This window comes from Bos mutus, chromosome 13 (genome assembly GCF_027580195.1).
Source record: "Bos mutus isolate GX-2022 chromosome 13, NWIPB_WYAK_1.1, whole genome shotgun sequence".
NCBI lineage: Eukaryota > Metazoa > Chordata > Mammalia > Artiodactyla > Bovidae > Bos > Bos mutus.
Genome location: NC_091629.1, coordinates 57,312,445 through 57,334,919, shown reverse-complemented (window position 1 = coordinate 57,334,919; position 22,475 = coordinate 57,312,445). Strand labels below are relative to the sequence as shown.

The window sequence follows — 22,475 nt, the reverse complement described above, 5'->3', positions numbered from 1 at the left end:
AGACCACCTGACCTGCCTCTTGAGAAACCTGTATGCAGGTCAGGAAGCAACAGTTAGAATTGGACATGGAACAACAGACTGGTTCCAAATAGGAAAAGAAGTATGTCAAGGCTGTATATTGTCACCCTGCTTATTTAACTTGTATGCAGAGTGCATCATGAGAAACGTGGGCTGGAAGAAGCACAAGTTGGAATCAAGATTGTTGGGAGAAATATCAATAACCTCAGATACGCAGATGACACCACCCTTATGGCAGAAAGTGAAGGGGAACTCAAAAGCCTCTTGATGAAAGTGAAAGAGGAGAGTGAAAAAGTTGGCTTAAAGCTCAACATTCAGAAAACGAAGATCATGGCATCTGGTCCCATCACTTCATGGCAAATAGATTGGGAAACAGTGGAAACAGTGTCAGACGTTATTTGGGGGGGCTCTAAAATCACTGCAGATGGTGACTGCAGCCATGAAATTAAAAGACACTTACTCCTTGGAAGGAAAGTTATGACCAACCTAGATAGTATATTCAAAAGCAGAGACATTACTTTGCCAGCAAAGGTCCGTCTAGTCAAGGCTATGGTTTTTCCAGTGGTCATGTATGGATGTGAGAGTTGGACTGTGAAGAAAGGTGAGCACTGAAGAATTGATGCTTTTGAACTGTGGTGTTGGAGAAGACTCTTGTGAGTCCCTTGGACTGCAAGGAGATCCAACCAGTCCATTCTGAAGGAGATCAGCCCTGGGTGTTCTTTGGAGGGAATGATGCTGAGGCTGAAACGCCAATACTTTGCCCACCTCATGTGAAGAGCTGACTCACTGGAAAAGACTCTGATGCTGGGAGGGATTGGGGGCAGGAGAAGGGGACGACAGAGGATGAGATGGCTGGATGGCATCACCGACTCGATGTACATGAGTTTGGGTGAACTCTGGGAGTTGGTGATGGACAGGGAGGCCTGGCATGCTGTGATTCATTGGGTTGCAGAGAGTCAGACACAACTGAGTGACTGAACTGAACTGAACTGAAAGCATGCCATGAAGGTTCTCTGTAGATGATTTTTGTACATGTGCTTGGTGTATCATAATATATTTGAAGAGTCCCCTAGACATGAACACTCCTCTGGTAGCTCAGCCTGCAACAGAAGACCCAGGTTTGATCCCTGGATTGGGAAGACCCCCTGGAGAAGGGCATGGCAACCCGCTCCACTATTCTTGCCTGGAGAATCCCATGGACAGAGGAGCCTGGTGGGCTCTAGTTCTCTCGGTTGCAAAGATTCAGAAATGACTCAGCGACTAAACACCAACAACAGTAGGCAGCACTTTCCTGCCTGGAGAATCCCAGGGACGGGGGAGCCTGGTGGGGTCGCACAGAGTCAGACACGACGGAAGTGACTTAGCAGCAGCAGCAGCAGGTCTTTGTGTAAATATTGCAGCCTATGTCTAGCTGTTTCTTTAGAGTACATTTCTAGAAGTAGAATTGCTAAGTTAAAGGGAAGGGTGAAATACTGCTTAAGACACAATATTGTGACACATTTGCCTTCCTGAATGACATAATGGTATTTATAATAACCAAAAAGGATGAGTAAATAGAACTTGTAAGTTCAGTTCTGTTCCTATTTATATCCCCACCAGCAGCCTGCAAGACTGTCCATTTACCTGCACCCTTGTCAAGAATGGATACTGCTATTATACATTTTTTTAAAAGGCTAATCTGCTAAGGGAATATAAGTATCTCCCTTTGAGCACCGATGATTTTCTGAAGGCAATCAAATCATACAGTCACCACAGGGATTCTGGCCACTGGGCAGATCCTGAGTTAGGAAGCGGGGTGGAGGGTCTAAGACACTGGCCTGACCATAGGAGTTCACAGTACTCTAGTTGAGATGGGCCCAGCAAATCCCAGTTCCAGACACATGATGGCAAATGCCAATGCTCTTCATAGTTTGAGGAAGCTTTCTGCACATGGTCAGTGACAGGGAAGCTCCCAAATGTCCCTGAAAAGGCTAGGCATTGCATGAATTATAGAGTATTCAAAAAACAACCTACACCGGGTGGATATGTACTAATGGCAAAGTGTCAGAGATAAACTATTACCTGAAAAATTCAAGGACATTCCTGGTGCTCCAGGGGTTAAGACTCAGCCTTCTGAAGCAGGCAGGGGGTGTGGGTTAGATCCCTGGTCTGGGAGCTAAGATTCCCACATGCCTCACAGCCAAAAAGCCAAAACATACAACAGAAAATACTGTAACAAATTCAACGAAGACTTTAAAAGTGGTCCACCTCAAAAAAAAAGAAAAATTAAGAAAAAAAAAAGGCAGATTGCAAAACAACACCTTAAAGAAAACTCAGTTTCAGCTCATACAACTCAACACCAGCAGAAGAAAAACAACCCAATTGAAACATGGGCAGAAGACTTAAACAGACATTTCCCCAAAGAAGACGTGCAGAGGCCAATAGACACATGAACAGATGCTCAGAATCACTAATTATTAGAGAAATGCAAATCAAAACTACGAGGTACCGCGTCACAGAGTGCGGAGAAAAGGGAACCCTCCTGCACTGTTGGTGGGAATGTAACTTGGTTCAGCCACCGTGGAGAAGAGTATGGAGGTTCTTCAGAAAACTAACAGGATTTAGCAATGCCACTCCTGGGCATGTGTCCAGACAAAACTAATTCAAAAAGACGCACGAACTCCTATGTTCATAGCAGCACTACTCACAATAGTCAAGACGCTGGAGACAACCTGAATGTCCACAGACAGGTGAATGCATGAAGGTATGGTGCATACACACAACGGAATAGTACTCACCCATAGGAATGAATGAAATAATGCCATTTGCAGCAACATGGATGCAACTAGAGAGGACCCTACTAAGTGAAGGGTCAGAAGTGCAAATACGATGTATGATATCACTTAATGTAGAATCTAAAATATGACACAAATGAGCCTACCTACAAAACAGAAGCAGAAACAGAGAGAACCGAGTGGTGGTTGCCAAGGGGAGGGGGCTGGGGGTGGGACAGTGTGGGAGGCTGGGGTTGGCACTTCCAAGCTTTCATACACAGAATGGATAAACCAGGTCCCCCTGTATAGCACAGAGAACTGTATTCAGTATCCCGTGATTAACCATAATGGAAAAGAATATAAAACACAATGTACGTGTGTGTGTGTGTATAACTGAATCACTTTGCTGTATAGAAATAATTAACAAAATATTGTACACCAACCATACTTCAATTAAAAAAAAAAAAAAAGAATAACCCAGTTTACACAGCAGATACAAGAAAAACACCTTGCCAAATGTGGTACTTTGTGACGAAGAGGAACTTTCACGCCTAAGACTAAATTTTTATAACGGTAGGAGTTTGTATAAGCCCGAGTTATTGTGCAAAGCTTTCAGAAAGTAACCACATTGGCAGGAAGCTCCCGGAGCACCCAGGGTGGGGCTCAGTAAGTGGTGTGTGTGAGAGAGAAAGAGAGAGAAAAAAGGGACTGGCCAGTATGGAGGGCTGGACCCACATCTCCCCACAGCCCCAGGCTGAGAAGACACACTTGGAGAATGAATGAGGAGACAGGGAGGCGTCCTGTAGTAGGAAGAGTAGAGAGAAGGCCACGTGACCTGTTCTGTCGCCAGACCTTGAGCAAGACTGCCCCCCTCTGGGCCTCCATTTACCAGGTCTCAGTTCCGTTCAGTTCAGTCGCTCAGTCGTGTCCGACTCTTTGCGACCCCATGAATCGCAGCACGCCAGGCCTCCCTGTCCATCACCAACTCCCGGAGTTCACTCAGACTCACATCCATCGAGTCAGTGATGCCATCCAGCCATCTCATCTTCTGTCGTCCCCTTCTCCTCCTGCCCCCAATCCCTCCCAGCATCAGAGTCTTTTCAATGAGCCAACTCTTCGCACGAGGGGGCCAAAGTACTGGAGTTTCAGCTTTAGCATCATTCCTTCCAAAGAAATCCCAGGGCTGATCTCCTTCAGAATTACCAGGTCTATAAAACAGAATAAAGGCTGGACCAGAATTCCAAGGCAAGCCCCGCAGCTCCAGCAGGGGGCGCACCAGGCCAATTTGTCTAAGCTGCCTTGAAAGAAAGAAGTTGCCCTAGCTGTGTTGCCGGTTGCTTCTTGGCCAAAAACCAACCAACCAACCAACCCCAGGCTCTGAATCTGCCAGAGACGGTTCTTCCATAGGTCACGGAAGGTTCACTCCTACATTCTCCCTCTGGGAAAACTGCTCAAAGCTTCAGAACAGGGGCCTGGCCTGTGGTAATAACAGTAATAAGACAGAATAAAATTTATAATGATAGTTCTAACCATCAGAGAAGGCAATGGCAAGCCACTCCAATACTCTTGCCTAGAAAATCCCATGGATGGAGGAGCCTGGTGGGCTGCAGTCCATGGGGTCACTACGAGTCCGCCGCAACTGAGCGACTTCACTTTCACTTTTCACTTTCACGCAATGGAGAAGGAAATGGCAACCCACTCCAGTGTTCTTGCCTGGAGAATCCCAGGGATGGCAGAGCCTGGTGGGCTGCTGTCTATGGGGTCGCACAGAGTCGGACACGACTGAAGCGACTTAGCAGCAGCAGCAGTTCTAACCATAATGGTAAAAGCAAGTCAAGTCATTACGTTTCCTGTACCTCGCTTACAAAACTTCCACAGCAGCCTCTGAGATCTGTGAGGTGAGTTTATCTATCACCACGACCTGGGAAGGTCTGTTTCAGGCGGCAGGACCCGCACCTCCCAGAGGAAGGGAGACCCTGGGCAGGCCACACCAGCTCCCAAGCCCCGGCTCCTCAGGGCTTTTCCTCCAACTAGGATGTGGGCTCCCCAAGAACCGGTATGTCTGTCTGGGTTTTTGCCTGGCCAGGCCGAAAGGCCTAACCCCGGCAGCTAAACCACATGCTCCGGCTGCTCGGTCCTCAGCTTCTCACCCAGGGCCTGGCAAACAGCAGGTGCTCAGGAAACACCTGGTCAGATTAAATCTGAGTCTGTCCATCACTCTATCTCCTCTCCAGCCCTCTTTCCCTGCCTGTGGGAACCAGTGGGAAAGGCCTCTGTCGGCCACAGACGGCTGTGCTGACGTTCTGGTCCGGGGTCTCCAGCATCTGACACTGTGGGATGGATGGAATTACAGGCTCCATCAGAAAGGCTAGTATCCTTCTCAAACTGGCACTCTGGGGCTTTGGCTCCTGCCCTTGCCCAGCTGACGTTACAAGTGCCTAGCGCAGGAGGCCGACCTTCCTGGCTCGGAGAGGGAAGTATGCCAAACTCAAAGGCCGATCCTGGAAAACACCAACAGCCACCAGTGTGCTCTGGCTGCCTCCCCGCCCCCACCCCCGCAGGGATGGGTCTAGGGGAACACACTATTTTCATTTTTATGCAATATTTATATATTTTCCCTTCACTCTCTGCTCTTAAAAGTTAACAGCATTCTCTGAGATCTGCTCTTACTGAAGTGGATCAGTGATGAAAGTAGCCAAATCTGAGCATCAGAAGACCACCCAGTGTACCTGATGCATGATCTCTGTAGTTCTGAGAAGCAAAAGAATAATTTAAAATAAGGGGTATGAAGGGTGTGTGTGTGTGTGTGTGTGTGTGTGTGTGTGTGTGTGTAGGTGACTGGATAATTAAGGGGCTTATTGGTAGGTAAGTGAGAGTTGGTTGTGGGTGTGCTTGTATGAAAGGCTGATCAGTTCTGAGCAATGATGAAAAGATTTTACTGCAGAACTTTATATAACTATGAAGGTTTCTACACTTGATCTGAGCTTAGGAAAAAAAAAAAAAAAAGTCAACAGCAAATGGGGAAATATGAGCAACCATCCTGGGAGCTGGCAGCTGCATCAGCAAACGGGCGTCCTCAGACGGTTAACGACAGCACCAACGCCAGGAACTCTGAATGACCTGACACGATACACCAAGAAACCTCAACTTTTCTCACACCCTTGAGCCAGTCAGTCAGCAAGGTGACCGGTGAGAACAGTCCCTGGCTGTGTCAGCTTGCACTGCTCCTGGGGGTAAAACACAGCATCTTTCCATGTGTATTTCCTTTTCTGTGAACTGTACTCAAATCCTTTTGCCCGTTTTCCCATTAGATGGTAGCATTCCCACTGATTTGTGGGAGTTCTTTATATACTGAGATAATCAGTCTTTCACATTAAGAAGCATTACACGTATTTTTCGGAGAAGGCAATGGCACCCCACTCCAGTCCTCTTGCCTGCAAAATCCCATGGACGGAGGAGCCTGGTAGGCTGCAGTCCATGGGGTCGCTAAGAGTCAGACACGACTGAGCGACTTCACTTTCACTTTTCACTTTCACGCACTGGAGAAGGAAATGGCAACCCACTCCAGTGTTCTTGCCTGGAGAATCCCAGGGACGGGGGAGCCTGGTGGGCTGACATCTATGGGGTCACACAGAGTCGGACACGACTGAAGTGACTTAGCAGCAGCAGCACACATATTTTTGGGGTTTTGTTCTCTGATTTTATTTCTCTGTGTGCACACATTTTTTTTCTCTTCAAGTAGTCAAACTGATCATATTTTACTGTATGGTTTTCGGGTTCTGGATCATACTTAGAAATGTCTTCCCCACTCCGAGATTGGTGAAGAATTCTCTCTTGCTTATTTCTTGTATTTTCCTGGCTTTATTTTTCATATTTAAATCTTTGACTGAGCTCGAATTTATTTGCTATGAGGTATGAGGTAGGGAATCTACCTTAATTTTTCCCAAGTATCTCCCAACGTTTTGTGGAATCATCAAACTGAAAAGACTCCCTGAGCTCATGGAGACAAATCTCTCATTAATAGCAGGGAAAAGTGAGGTTCAGAAAGGGAAAGTGACTCGCGCAAATTCTGGATCTAGCTGTCTGATGTCCTAGTCCAGAGGCCTTTCTCCCATGCCTTGCTGCACCCCTGGGGGTCGGAGTCCCCAGCGACAGGCCCATCTCTCAGGGGCATGCGGTTGCCAGAAGGCACCAGTGCTGACGTGCGGCCCGCGTCCCTGTTATGAGCTCAGAGACCTTGGACAACTGCCTCCATTTCTCAGGATCCCAGTTTCCTCCTCAGCCACACGGAGAGAACAGTAAAAACCTTCTGCTTAGGGGGCTGTTATGAAGTCAACGGGTCAGTGTGCTCAAAAAGAGTCCGATAAAATGTGTGCAAGGGAAGAGGCTCACAATAAGTCATTACCACGGTCCATTCTCACTGGGTGACTTATCAGTAAAACTGTCCTACTGACGCTTTCTTTCAGCTTCTTTGTTTTTACTCTGTTTAGTGATGCACAGAAGGCCAAACCTCATGCTTCCTGCTTTTGTGCTTTACTGTGCTGAGTGAATTAAATTCCACAGGAGTGGCGCCCTGGCTGACGTGTGGACTGCTGCATCTGATAGGCCTGGCACAGAGGTGAAGCCCAATGAATATTTCATAATGAGTGAATAATAGAAGACGGTCTAGATTCCAGGGCAGAGCAAAGACTACGCGGCTTTGCCTTATAACAGGGACCAGAGGTCTGGCTCAGTCTCCTTACAGCAGGGTGACCGCCCTTCTCCCCACCCTGGGACCTTCCCTCTCTCCCAGCTTCCTTTCCCCCCATCAGAATAATCAGGTTGAAATATGATCCCTAAATGTCTTCCAGTCCTGAAACTTCATTCACTCATTTATTCTGTGTTTACTGAGTACTTTTTGTATGCCAGGCACTATGCCAGGTATGGGATATGCATTGGAGCCAAAAAGATATTTACTATGTGATAACAGAAAAAGGCACCGGAAATCAAAACTACAATGAGATGTCACCTCACATTGATCAGAATGGCCATCATCAAAAAGCCTACAAATAATAAATAACGGAGAGGGTGTGGAGAAAAGGGAACCCTTCTACTCTGTTGGTGTGAATGCAAATTGGAGAACAGTATGGAGTTGCCATATGACTCCTGGGCATGTACCTGGAGAAAGTTCTAATTTGAAAAGATACATGCACCCTGAAGTACCCAAGGCACGGAAGCAGCCTAAATGTCCATCAACAGATGAGGATGTGGTGTTTACATATACATATATATATAACGGAATATTTCTCAGCCATAAAAAGAAGGAAATAATACATTTGTAGCAACATAGGTGAACCTAGAGATTATCATACTAAGTGAAGTAAGTCAGGCAGAGAAAGACAAATACAATATGATATCACTTATATGTGGAATCTAAACTAATGATACAAATAAACTTATTTATAAGGCAGAAATATTTAACTCACAGACACTCAAGGACATAGAAAACAGACTTATGGTTTCCAAAGGGAAAAGGGGAGGGAGGAATAAATTTGGAATTTGGAATTAACAGGTACATACTATACTATACATATAATAGATAACCAACAAGGACCTACTATATTAGACAAGGAACTATATTCAGTATCCTGTAATATCCTATAATGGGAAAGAATCTGAAAAAGACTATATATATGTGTGTGTGTGTATATGAGACTGAAGATATATATATATAAATATGAGACTGAATCGCTCTGCTATACACTTGAAATAGTATAACTCAACTACGCCTCAATTGATAAAAGAGAGCGGCATTAGCAAATAAATGAATCTATCATCAGGGCCTGTGTAAGTGCTGTGGAGGAAGAGAACAGGTTTCTCTGTGTAGGGGTGGTTCAGTTCAACACTGAATGGTCAGGAAGGCCTCCTTAAGGATGTGATCCTGCGCTGAGGTCCACAGAAAAGTCAGACAGAGGGTGATCTAGGTAGAGTCAACAGCCAATCTGGGAATAAGCGATCTACCATATTCTATCTCAGCTTGAGCCCTGAGCGGTGCTCAAGCCTGATGCTCTTCTGCTCCTCCCCATCTTCAGGAGGTTTGGGGGCCTTCCTCGGGGTAAAGCGTTTGGCCCTGAAAAGGAAGAGGCTTTGGGCTCAGCTTCCCAGACCCTTGGCGGCCCGGGGTCAGAGGCTGCGCTCTCGCAGGTGCTTGCCCTGGGCGCCGTCTGGTTTCCCCACGGGAAGCTGTCTTCTCCCTTTGGTTGTTATTCTCCCCCCAGCTCTGTAAACTGAAGAGGCCCCAGCTTTTGCCAAGAGCTACACAGTCTGTTCCAAGTCTGCAGCTATTAGTCCTCATAGCTCAGGCAGATTCCATGACAGCGCCAAATTGTTTTCCAAATATACCAGAAAGGTCATTTCCTGTTTTTTTTTCTTTTTAAAAAATTAAGTATTTGCAGAGACGGTACAAATAAGAAAGCAGAGCCTTCTGTAATGGACGCAGAGCAGACAGTGGGACTTGGTCCCCTGGGACAGGCCTCCTCAGGGGTGGGGAACATGCTTTCTAAGGCTCCTCTGAGGGAAAGCAAGGGCTGTGGAAACCTGATGCAAATACCAGGGCCTGGCGACCTGGCATTCCTCAAATTCAGAGGAAGCGGCTTTTCTCTGTGATGAGAAGCCAGACCCAGAGAGGCACTGAGGCAGGCAAGATAAAAAGGCCAGGGCTCCAGACTGGGAGCATTCCCAGAACCTGGGAAAGGGCAGGGCAGTAGTTCTGGGAACACGCCCCAAGCTCTACCTAGTCCCTGAGGGACACACCCAGGGCGGAGTCTCCAGAGAAGAACTCGGCTTCTACCAGGGCAGCACCTGATGCCCACAGAGAGGCTTCCTTTGGAGGCAGCTGGGCAGGGCCTTGGCCTCCACACCCAGGGGGCCAAAACCACGCGGCAGGGAGGGCAGGCGGTGGAGAGACCTGCTTTGGGAGGGAAGGGGGGCGGTGCTGAGTCACACGAGGTCTCCACGGACGCCCTTCTCCTCAGACCACTCTCCCACTGGGGGCCTGCAGACCCCACACCCTCTGGGCCTCCTCCAGCCTCACGGGCCCCTTCTTAACCTCGTCCATGCATGCGTCTCCTCTGTCAGGGACCTTCATGTGAGAGGCCCCCACCCTAGCACCAGGCCCGGGCCCTCTTCTCTATGTGCCCCTGGGGGCTCTCACCCTTGCCCTTGACAGTCTGTGTGGACGGCTCCCCAGGCCTCTCTTCAGAGCTCTAGAATGGGCAGTCTAACCGCCTACTCCGCCCTTCCCTTGAACGTCTCACCAGCATTTCCAACTTCACGTGTCCAGTCACAAGCCTGCTCCCCCCAGCACCCTCCAGGTCAGTGACGGAACCAGATGTCGAGGCTGCTCAAGTTGGAAACCTGGGGTCATCCCAGGGGAACGGAGTATTCTCTTTCTTCACTCCCGGTCCGGTTCGTCACCAAGTCCCCGCGCTTCTACTTGCAGAACTGAGCCTGAATGGGCCCCCTCTCCCCTCCAGCTCCCAGTCTCCATCACTGCTCATCTGTGCCCCCAGCCGTGGCATCGCCTCACCACCTCCCTGTTCCCCGCTTGCCCCCGACCCAAGTTCTGCGCTCGCCACGAGGGTCAGGGCGAGGTACGCGCCTCAGACACTGGGTCCTGTGGTTCCCCTGCTTCATTCGGCCTTGGATGCCCTAGCATTTCACATCTGGCCAAGTCCAAGCTCTCTACACCAGCCCCTGACATCCTGCACTGACCTGGGCCCGCCTTCCTCTGTGAGCTTTTGTCTCCTTTCCACCTTCTTCTCGGCCCATTTGGGTCTTTAATTCCTCATACTAGTTCTTCCGGACTTCAGGGCCTTCATGAGACTGTGTGCTCTGCCTGGAATGTTCTCTGTCACTTTTCTTTTTATAGAGCCTCTTAGATGGATTCCTAACCCTGCCTTTTTAGGCGCTCCTGCTCTGGGACCCCGACACGGGGCCCTGCAGGTCGTGAATTCCCGTGCGCACCCAGCTGCATGTGGGCTGAACACCTGGAATCCTGCATGATACGGTGGCACCGCGAGGGCCTGGGGTCGCTCAGCTGCTGTCCCTAGAGCTGCACACCTCAATGCCCACAGAATCCTCTTCTGTAAAATGGGGGTCTGCCATGGAAAGGAGCTCATAGGGAATAATCAGAGCCAGCAATTACGGAGTCCTGACTGCCTGCAACACTGCTAAGCATCTTACAGGCATCTCACTTCATCTTACAGCAACTCTCTGGGGTAGGAAGCATTGCTACTTCTGTCCTACACAGGAAGAAGCTGAGGTACTGAGAGGCTAAGTACTTGCCCAGGGTCATATCATCCACTGACTGTGGAGGAAGAGGGAGCCTGCACTATTGGGACAGGAAGCACAGAAATGAGTTGGCATCAGGCCTGGCAGGCAGTAAGGATTCATTGAAAACTGTCCACTCCCCTTTCTCCCCTTTCTTCTCCTCTATCCCGCAACTCATAACAAGGCATTTCTGAAGGAAGGAAAAGAAAGCAATGAAGTCCCAGGAGAGCATTTTGCAATGCTGGCGAAAGCAAATACCCAGATGTACTTTACCCAGGCTGAAGCAAAATTCTGTTGAGAATGTTTGACTGTAAATGTAAAATCTTATGAATCTGTCCAGTGATGTTGGGTTGATTCTCTGAACTCTGCCACAACAAATTCTAATTTTTGTCATCTAACTTGGTGAAAAAAGTATTGGGAGTGCACATTTAAAAAACTCCCACCCACTCTGTCACCGTGTCTCCCCCTGTGGCTAGGCAGCGTTAGCACTTCATGGAGGGCTGGGGTTGGGCATTTGGGATGGTGACACAAGCTCTTCAAACCATGGGAGTCTGTGCTTCTGTGGAGCTTTGGGAAAGAAGCAGAATACAGCCCAACAATATTATTGCTCGGAGACTGAGTCTCCCCAGCTCTCCTGTGGTTTGCTCGTTATCTATACTTGGTGAGGGCTCTGCTAAAATGCAGAGTTCCCAGAGGCCAGCAATCCTGGCTGGAACATGGAAGGAGGACCGGAAGGTGAAGTGAGATCACTTCCCAGCAGGCTGGCCAGAGCTCCAGCAGCTAGACTGAGCTCCAGGTCTGCCGATGCCAGGGTGGGTGCCTCTGGGCAAGGTTCTTGTCTCTCCAACCTCGGGGGTCTCAAGTGCAGAAGGAAGGGGTAAGCTGGGAATCCCTGTGGTGTTTTTGAAACACATCTGCAAGTTCTTTGACATTTCTCTTGTCAAGAGGTGGAGTGTAATTTGTATCCTTGTGAATGAACTGGTTGTTGTGACTTGCCTCTAACTAACAGAGTACAAGAGAAGTGATGACATGTGACTTCCAAGACGGGGTTAGAAGAAGTGTCACAGCTGCCATCTGGCTCCCTCTTGGGACACTTGTCTTGGGAGCTTTGAGCTGTGTGTAGGAAGTCTGAGGCTGCCACGTTTTGGGGATGCCCAAACCAGTCACATGGAAAGGTCCTGGGGTGGCCATGGAGGGAGACACAGCAGGCGGCCCCAAGCTGGCTCCTCGAGGCTCCGACACCAGCCACTACCTGCAACTGCATGGGAGACTCAAGCCAGAACTGTCCAGCCGGGCGGCCCCCAAATTCCTGACGCACAGGAAAAAGCAGGAAAGGTAACACGTCACTGCTGTCGTCTTAAACCACTGAATATTGGCAGTGGAGTGTTATGTGGCAGTAGATAAACAGGGTGAGCTCTAATGTGACTTCCAGCTTGGGGTCCCTCTACAATACCTCTAAAAGTCTACAGAAAACATGCCCCAAAGCCATGGTGGAGAAGGAAAAGAAGCAAGATCTTCTCTCTATAATATGGATTCCTTCATCTATTCATGTAACGAAATATTACTGATCACTCAGTGTGTACCAGGCTTGGGACTAGGTGCCACAGATACAAAAGCAGTGAGACACCAGGGGCTCTGGAGGGACAGTCAAGGTCTAGTTATGGAGGTTGACTCAAACACCCGTAATTCTTAACCAGGGAGGAGGGGCAGGGGCGCACATACCAGAATTCCAAAATCACTGGTGAACCACAGCTTCAAACTATCCCTCCTGCCTCCCCTGGGGATTCTGACAGTGCCCCAGAGGGGGATGGGCGAGTGTTTTGTAGTCAATGACCACTGCCCATATCAGCCTCTGTTCCTGATGGAAGGTGTCATGGCCCACACACGTGATGAGAGAGGAGAGACTTTAGGGGCCGATTCTGTATAGGAATCTTTTAAAACTTTAAGAATCTTTGGGAAAAGCTTGGTCGCTAGGAGCTGTAACAATAAGATGTACAAGGCAGAGAGGGCTCAGAAACCAGCCACTTACACACAGTCACTAACTTTAAAGATACGACCCCCTCCCCTATTTATTGCTCACTGGGCAGGGGGGATTCAGCAAGGAACAGCACAGACTCTCTGCCCTCACGAAGATCACAATCTGCTGGAGTGACTCATACTAACGAGCAAACAGAATAACCAGCAGGGGTAACAGTACCTTCGAGAACACTGGAGGAGGGCAAGGGCCGGGGGGCTCTCTCAGAGTAGACAGGGAGGCCCTCTGGGAGAGGGACACGGGTGCAGAGACTTGGGGGGACACCCGGCCAAGCGTGCCAGGCAGAGGGAACAGCGTGCAAGAGGCGGGGCCTGCCTGGAGTCCAGCAAGAGGACAAGGAGGCCGCAGGGCTGGTGAGCAGCGAGTTGGGGAGAGAGAAGGCTGAGGGTGGCCGGGGCCTTCTGGGGCCTTGGAGGATAAGGGCTGACCTGGAGTTTTGCTCCGATTTTGACTTCCCCCTTTCAGGGCCATTCCCAGATGAATGCTTTAATACTCCTTTCCACGCCAGTTCTCAGAGTCTCCTCCCCGCGCCCCACCACCCCGAGTGGACGGGGAGTTAGGCCTGAGGACGTCTCGTCACACATCCCCCACAGGCACAGACACTATTGACCCAAAAGCAGGCCCAGCTGGCGTGGCGGGGGGCCTCCAGTCTTCAGCTAAAGGAGAGACAAGGTTCTCATCCCATTCCTCCTGCCTCTGGAGAGAAACAGAGCTCAGAATCCACACAGCACAACACAGGAGAGGACCAATGCAACGAGAAAATGTGGCAGAGTCACGTCTCCAAGCCAAGGACCGTCCGACCTGAGCAGAAATGCAGGAAAAGAGCCTGACACTGGGAAAGACTGAGGGCAGGCGGAGAAGGGGGCCACAGAGGATGAGACAGCTGGACGGCATCACCGACCCGATGCACCTGAGTTTGAGCAAGCTCCGGACAGGGAAGCCTGGCATGCTGCAGTCCATGGGGTTGCAAAGAGTCGGACACAACTTAGTGACTCAACAACAACAGGTTCTCCTGTGCCTTTGGCCCAGAGTCCCTTGGTTCGGTCCCCCAGCCCTCCACCCCCTACCTCCAGGCATGGGGTCTTCAGGGGACGGCCAGCCCCCAGGGCCCAGTGGCCCCTTCCCTGACCCAACAGAAGATAAGGGATTCCTGCTTTGCCACCACACAGGTGCTGGCCCACCTGTCCCATATCTGCCTTCCCCACTGGCTCCAGGAGGACAGGCACCCCTTCTGGTCACTGTATCCCCACCGCATCGCAGAGTATGTGACGCATGGAAGATGCTCAATAAATGCATCCATATGAATGTGTTAATGAACAAACAAAATAAGCAACGAACATGTGCACTCTCAAGCCAGTGATGAAAACAACCACCCAAGCCCTGGTCCCTGACCAAACAAATAACAAAGGGAATAATAAAAATGGCTACTATTTAAGGGGTATATGTGCTATGTGTCAGATATGGTTAAGAAGTGCTTCTCAGCAGCCCTGTACAATTAGGTCCCTTTTCCACAGCAAGGATGTACTGGAACCCACGCCGACCCCCACACCCAGGTGCCTGGCTCCTAGGCCCGAGGCCTCAAAGGTGGCGGCTCCCTTTGGCTCAGGGAAGCAGAGCATGCCAGAATCGAGGACGGGTGAGCTGAAAGGGGCTGAAATGGCAGGAGGGACTGACTGGGAGAAGAAAAGGAGGTTCCCCTTGGTCTTCCTTGAGACCTTCTCCCACCTGCTCACCTGACCTGCCAGGGCTCTGCTCCAGCTCAGAGAATCACAGGACACTCCTTCTCTCCTTCAACATCTACAGAGTATGCGCTCTTCCCAGCACTGGGACTGAGGGTATTTTGGGAGGCCCTGCGTTACTGAACCCTCACAATAGATAGCCCATGGCTCGGAGAGGCCGCATGAGTCCCCTAAGGTCCTCCAACCAGTTACTGACCGAATCAGGCCTTGAACCTGGATTTCCTCAACTCAGATTCCGAGCGCATTCTCTAGGATGGTGCATTCTGGGGATGGCTCTGTCTCGAGGTGGAGGACATGGCATCTGTCTCATCCTTAACAGAGAACTGTTCTGTCACCAAACTTCCTGCCCCTCTGGCTTGTCTCAGTGCAAATGACTCTGCCCACCTGGGCCCAGAAAGGCCACGCGCTGTACTAACCAGGATGAGGAGTGTGAAGAGTGAGTGACTGAGCGCCTACCACAGTGCCAGCTGCACGGCACCCAGGAAATGCTTTCAAAAAGAACAAGCGAGGCAGGAGAGAGACACAGTGGATCTGCCAACCTGAAAGAGTCCAGAAGAGCGTGTGGTGGTACACAACCTCCGAGTACCTGACAAGCTCCTGCCCTGAATCTCAGAGTGATGGGCAACGAGCTGAGGGCCCCTTCACTTAGACAACTAGAGCCAGGCAGAGAGAGAAAGCGAGCCAGGGACTCCGGTGACAGGACAAAGATCCCATGGCTGAACCGCTGTTGGTTCTGACGCCACTGGAGAAACGTGGCCCCAGGAAACCGTCATTGTTTTACAGCTGCCCGCTGAGAACAGCCCACTTGACAGGCGATGCTGAGAAGTGGAAATTACTCAGAGAGAAACTTGTCTCTTGTCAATCATAAATTTGGGCATATCAAAGACAGGCTTGTAGCTTCTTAGCTAATAAAACCATTTATAAAATACATTAGAGTCAAATTTCATTTATCTAATTATTCCTCAGGGAATGACTCACTCCAGATCACCAAGATTCCCACACTGTTACTCTTTTAAGCATCAGAACTTTCTGTGGAGACAGAAAGCAGACTGGTGGCTGCCTGGGACTGGAGAGGCTGGGGGGCTTGGGAAGGTGATGAGTTCAAGATGTGGGGTTTCTTTTTGGGGGGAATGAAAAGGTTCTAAAATGATCATGGTGACAGATACAAAACTCTGAAATACACTGTAGGCCAATGAATTATATATTTTAAATGAGTGAACTGTGTGGCATGTGAATTATATCTCAGCAAAGTTGTACCAAAAAAAAAAAAAAAACCTTATCTGAATTAAAATGGACAGAGACTCTTCTCAGGCACTGCACTAATGCATTAGTATATTACCCACTAACCTTTTCTTCATGATTTAAGATCAGTGCCGTGTGCATAGTTTTTAGTATCTTGTGTAACACGACAACCTTCTCAGTATTATAAGATACAGAGCTGTTTGATCTACCTTTCACAGTGCATTATTTTTTTCTAAAAACGGTGAATTTACTTTCACCATAAAGCTTGGTGGTTAAGTTCATGTACTTGGGTCATGTATCACTTACTGACTGTGTGACCTCTGGTGAATTACAAGATCTTTCTGTGCTTCAGTTTTTCACACATAAAATAAGAGTTTCAACCTCCATGGGAAGTTGTGATGATCAAATAAGATAAGGTATACAAAGCCCTGGATGCTGTTCCTGGTGGTGGTAAGCCAGACTGAAATTCAGCTATCCATCAACACTGTTCCTACTGGGCTGGCTTCCCAGGTGCCTCAGTGGTAAAGAACCTGCCTGCAGATTATCTGCATCCAGGGGCTTCCCAGTGGCACTGAGTCAGAACAGGACACAAGCCTGGTGGCTTAGGAAGGAGATGCAGGAGACTCGGGTTCGATCCCTAGGTTGGGAAGTTCCCCTGGAGGAGGAAATGGCAACCCACTCCAGTATTCTTGCCTGGAAAATCCCATGGACAGGAGAGCCTGGCGGGCTACAGTCCATGGGGCCGCAAAGAGTTGGACATGACTGAGCATAAAGACAGAGCACTGTTCCCACTGCTGTCAGTGTAGCTGCTGTAAAGCCCCTCTGAGCCATAGACTCAGAAACCAGAAGACCTCCAAAGTGTGCTCAGTGAGATGAAACAGGGGCTGGGGGTGCAATTTTGTGGTTAGACTTTGGGACACGCCATCAGATGGCTCTAAGCGCCAGCAATATTAGCTAGTTTGTCCCAGTTCACCCCTAAACAGAAAAACCTAGATGAGGTTGCCCAAGATATCCTGGCACATGGAAGACTGGTGCCTAAGGAGACTCGAGACCCCAAAACACTTGGGGCTCTCTCTTGACCACATGTGTGTGCTCAGTTGCTAACTCATATCCAACTCTGCAACCCCAGGCACTGTAGCCTGCCAGGTTCTTCTGTCTATGGGATTTCCCAGGCAAGAACACTGGAGTGGATTGCCACTTCCTTCTCCAGGGAATCGTCCCAAATCAGGGATTGAACCCATGTCTCCCGCATTAGCAGGTGGATTCCTTACCATTGAGCCACCAGGGAAGCCCCTCTCTAGACAACTGATTCTTAACATTCAGAGGTCACAGACACATCTGAGAATCCGAGGAAAGCTATAGATATTTAGCCTAGGAGAGTATGTGTGTATACATAGAAAACTGTACCCAAGTTTACAGGAAAATCTTGAATCCCAGAGAAGCCTGTTTAAATACCTTGGCTCTAAACTTCACATAACCCTAGCATCCTCAAGGTTCAGTGGCTAGGCCCCAGTGCTCCCACAGCAAGTGGAACAGAAGGCCCTCTGACCCTGGCCAGATAAACAGTCCTGGGAGCTGACTGCCGCATCCAAGCCACTGCAAACATCTGCATCCAGGGGCTTCCCAGCAGCACTGAGTCAGAACAGGACACAAGCCTGGTGGCTTGGGAAGCTGCTATAGGGCAAGGCCCAAATGCCTTGCTGATAAGCAGCTGGGGAGTTTCAGACCCAGGGCAGCTGCCTGCCAGATAAGATCCTTTCTCTGCCAACAGAGAAGAGGAATCTTAGGAGCGGTGCTAGAGGCAGGCCAGGCCGTGAGAGGGAAATCAAAGGAGCTGGAAATCCCCCAAACTCCCAGGACTACTAGGACTTGGACAGTGAAATAAAAACCAGAGATTCTGCCCAAATGTAAGAAGATGGAGCTGTAAAGGGGTAGATAAGTTGGGGGCAAGGGAGGTGGGCGGACCATGGATCAGAGGCTGTTAAAAAATGTTTAGATACCATAAAGATATGAACACTGACCCAAGGCAGCCACACTTCCAGGCAGACCATTCTAGGATCTATGGACTGCATTCTTCTTCCAACTGGAAGGGACCTGCACCATCTCTCCTCATCAGATCACTGGGCTGTACTTGTTTCTTTGGGCTGGGTTTTGCCTGCTTTTGCTTCTGTACCACAGTATTAAAATCCCCATCATGTGCCCTTGTCTTTATGAAAATACTTTTACAACAAACAATTGGTGGACGGGGAAGTTGGCATCGCACCCAGATTTGCATTCTATCTGCTTAAGCAGATGGTCGAAGAAACCCATTCTCTTGTAAGCCACCAGAGGTAAATTGTCTTTCTGATTCTCTATAGCATCAGAGAAACGGTGTAAATGGAATCATGACGGAAACTGCAGCGTGATTTTACATAACTTCTGAAAAGGGCCGTCCTGGCTCTCCCTCATGGGACGCTGCGTCCTCTCTGATTTCATTTGGAACCGATTTCTTTTCCTTCTTCAAACGGAAGTAAAAGTACGCAGGCAAACACTCGTGACGCTGCAGCAGAGTGGTGTGAGCAGTGTGACTACCCACCTGGCTCAGTTTCTTTTTCCTGCTCGCATCTCTTCAGATTTTCCACTGTTGACTAATCAATGTGGAAATTCTAAGGAACCAGAAGAAAAACAGAAATTAGAGTCAGACATCCGCTAGGGCTGAAGCAATCTTTTACGAATACAAGTTAACAATATCTATCAACTTATTAACTGTGCACATCCTTTGGCTCACTCAAACATCTAAAAATTTATACTATAAATAGGTTCACATAAGTTAAAAAAAAAATGTCCAGTAAAACATACTGTGTAAAAGTAAAAAAAATAAAAAATAAAAGAGGAAACAACTTAAGTGTCTGTTACTAGGAAAAAGAGTTAAATTATGATATCGACGCAGGGAGGAACTATACAGCCATTACAAAGATTCTGTAATGGCTGTAATGGGGGAGATTCTGTGGTACTGACATGGGAAAATGTACATACTCTGATGTTTAAAAAAGTGTAAAATTGTATATACTATTTTAGTAAAAAATGAACGTGATTGTTTATCCTTAGGAAAAAAGTACAGCGTTTGTGTACATACACACTTTTTGTATCTATATTAGAAAAAGGCAAACAGCAAACCCAAAACAGCGGCTCCCCCTGGGACTCAGAAACTGAGGGGAGAGGAAGGAAAGGCTTTCAATTTTTACAGGAACTGTTTCTGTTGCAGCTGAAAACTTTTATTAGAGGCACACACATCTTTCATAGTCATTATACACCCTGTTTAAATTCCAAAGTATCAAGAGTAAGGGCAAAAGGAATTTTTGGACAAAGACGAAGCAGGTTTACCACTGACAGAACTCCAAAACATTCTCCAGTAGAAGAGAAAGTGAACACAGAGTATCATTGTGACTGTAGAAGCAACAGTGAGCAAAATTAGTAAGAATATTGGTACATTTAAACAAGTACCGACTGAGTGAGACAAGCTAAATGAGGAGGTAAAAACAGACTTGACGGTATTTGACAACGACAATGTGGAAGATGGAACCGAAATCAGATAGATATTCTAAGGTCCTCGATTATTCAGGACAAAGAAATGCTGTTTTATTTTAGATAACACTTCCATGATGAATACTGAAATTTTAAAAACAACAAAATATAGAAATAGAACACATGAGTCCAGCCAGTTAGTATGTTCCTGGGTAGAAAAGTCTAATTATCCTAAAATGCCAACCTTCCCAGATTACTATATAATCTTAATTAAATTCAAATAAGAATACCAATAGGTTTCTTGGATGGGGGAATGAAAAAAATTACGTTAGAGTTCATATGGAATAGTAAGTATTCAAGAAAATTAGCCAAGAAATAAAGAAAAGCATAAAAAGTAAAGAGGGGATTTGTCTTAAAATTTTAAAAAGTTATTATAAAGACATAATAATAAAAAGATACAGAATTAACAGAAGAATAGACAAATAAGTTGTGGGCTAGAATACCAAGTTCAGAAACATACCATAAAGGAACTTATTAATGACAAAGATGGATTTCAATACAAAACAGAAAAGATGGCGTATTTAATAAATGCTGCTGGCCTATCTAGAACAAAGCCTGATCATTACTCCTCAGGATGCACAAACATAAATTCCAAAGGGATTAAAGGTTCAGGATTAAATTAATTAAAACCATATAAGTATTAGAAAAACATGTACTAAAATATTTATGTAACTTTGAGGTGGGGAAATTATTCCTAAACAAGGCAAGAAATTCAAATACTATGAAGAGCAATACAGAAACAAATTAATAAATAATAGATTAGGGAAAACATTTGCAACACATATGGGATCTTTAATATATAAACACATTAAGCGCTCCTACGTGTGGTTGAGAAAAGACAAACAATTCATAGGAATATGGGCAAAGGAAATTCACAGATAAAGAAAACGAAAAGATCAGTTAACATGCAACAATGCTCAATTTCACTAAACAATATACAGAAGTAAGATGCTACTTCCCCATCAGCTTGGCCACAAATGAAACAAGAGCGATGGAGAGAGAGATGGACAGAAGAGAGAATTCCTAATACTGGTAAAGCTTTAGGGAAATGAAAGTACTCACATATGGCTGGGGAGAACGTAAATTATTACAACTCTTTGTAAAGTAGGATTATATTATCAATCAAAATATAAAGTATGAATACTTTTTAACCCAGCAATACTATTTTTGAAAATATAATCTATAAAAGTAAAAGCACCAGTGAAGATATGTACATGAAGATATTTAACGCAGCAAGATTTTTAATAGGAAAAAATGGTAGTAACTCGAGTATCTGCCAAAGGAGAACTGGTTGAATATATTGTGGTACCTCTAGATCTACAGCCCTGAAGTTATTTAAGAGTGAACTGGATTTGTACCTACCCAGGATGTATTATTTAGTGGGAAACATAAACTGTAAAATAACAAAGTACAATCCCACTTCTGGCAAAACACAATAACCACATACATACATACAATATCCATCTACACGGGAGCTCGGAGAGAGGTATGGAAGGATACACACCAAACTAACTGCCCTGGTTATCTCAGAAGGATGGAAATGGGGAGCAGGAGGAGAGGAGAGATCATAAACTTTCTCTGTATACATCTTCAAATTGTTCAGTTAGTTACAATCAGCACATGCATCTCTAGGGGAAGTCAATGAAGAAAGCAAAAACAACAACAAAGAAATACACACACGAGAGCAGAGACAATGCATGATAGTAAACTATGTCACACGCTACCCGTTCATCTTTACATGGGACAGTTAACTGTACTTCCTCTCACTTTCTCTTTTGCTCAAATAAAGAACAGGTCTTCCAAACTATCATTTTAACAGCTGGAAGACAATTTATCTAAAAAACATTTCTTTTGGCCATGCCCTGAGGCATGTCGTCTCTTAATTCCCTGATCAAGGATCGAACCCACGCCCTGTGCATTGGAAGCTCCGAGTTTTAACCACTGGACCGCGGGGGAATCCCCTGGAAGACATTTTTAAAAGCTTCATGAGATGGGGAAAAGCTGCACTTTTCCCCCTAAGCATTTATGTGTTTTATTTTAAAGGGGAAATTTTTTTTACTTAAAAAAAAAAAAAAATGCCCCCCTTTAAAAATCTACTGCCCTGCTCAGGTGGTGTGTGGGCTGGTTCCGCACCGTTGACTGTTTTCTGTGGCTACCTGCCCCCAGTTACCTTCCTTCCAAAACCCAAATAAATGTACTCCCAGGCACCTATGTCTGCCGGGAATCAAGGCCCAGTAAACCGCAGCAGCTCTGCTCACAAGGCTCTCTTGGCCTCCAAGCAGATTCTCTGGCTTCGCTATCAAATGGGTCCTGGAATCCAGAGAAGCGAAATGGATTCTTTTGTAACCCATCCTGACAGAAGCAGAAAGGAAGGTGATGGTTTATCCCAGTGGATGAAATGAAAGAGAAAAAAGGAACAGCACTCACAACAAGCTCTTGAAGGCGAGCCACCTAGGTGGAATCGGCCATTTGCAGGTTACCTGGAAGGGTACACTCTGCCCTTACCTGGTGCCATGCTTTGCTTTTAGTTTAATTTTATTTCATTAATTAGAAATCTTTTGCTGAAATAATAATGATACCGCATGTGTCTATAACACTTCGTATTTTACAAAGCACTTTAAGATACTTTATCTTTTTCAATCTTCACAATGGCCCTGGGATCAGATCAGCCTCATTCTCCTTTGGAGATGAAAATGAGGCCCAGAGAAGTTAAGGATCTTTTAAGGTCACACAGCAAGTTGGTGACAGAATGGCAACAGAAACTCTGGTCTCCAAACCCAAGTCCAGTAGGGAGCTCACAACTGAAATCAGAGA

General features: G+C 47.1%; 1 protein-coding gene and 2 non-coding genes across 5 annotated transcripts in view; 2 read left to right on the top strand and 1 right to left on the bottom strand.

Annotated features, from left to right (window-relative positions):
• The window catches only part of PKIG (cAMP-dependent protein kinase inhibitor gamma), an 80,112-nt gene that overhangs the window by 6,045 nt on the left and 51,592 nt on the right, over nucleotides 1–22,475 (bottom strand). For all 3 annotated transcript variants that reach the window (XM_005903182.3, XM_070381779.1, XM_070381778.1), the window contains exon 2: nucleotides 18,673–18,742. The gene's annotated coding sequence lies outside the window, so the exon portion shown is untranslated. The remainder of the gene's footprint in view (nucleotides 1–18,672; nucleotides 18,743–22,475) is intronic.
• Nucleotides 5,449–5,528, top strand: LOC138990566 (small nucleolar RNA U2-19). Its single transcript, XR_011466696.1, has one exon. It is a non-coding gene; the product is annotated as a small nucleolar RNA U2-19 (small nucleolar RNA).
• LOC138990565 (small nucleolar RNA U2-30) lies at nucleotides 5,688–5,759 on the top strand. Its single transcript, XR_011466695.1, has one exon. It is a non-coding gene; the product is annotated as a small nucleolar RNA U2-30 (small nucleolar RNA).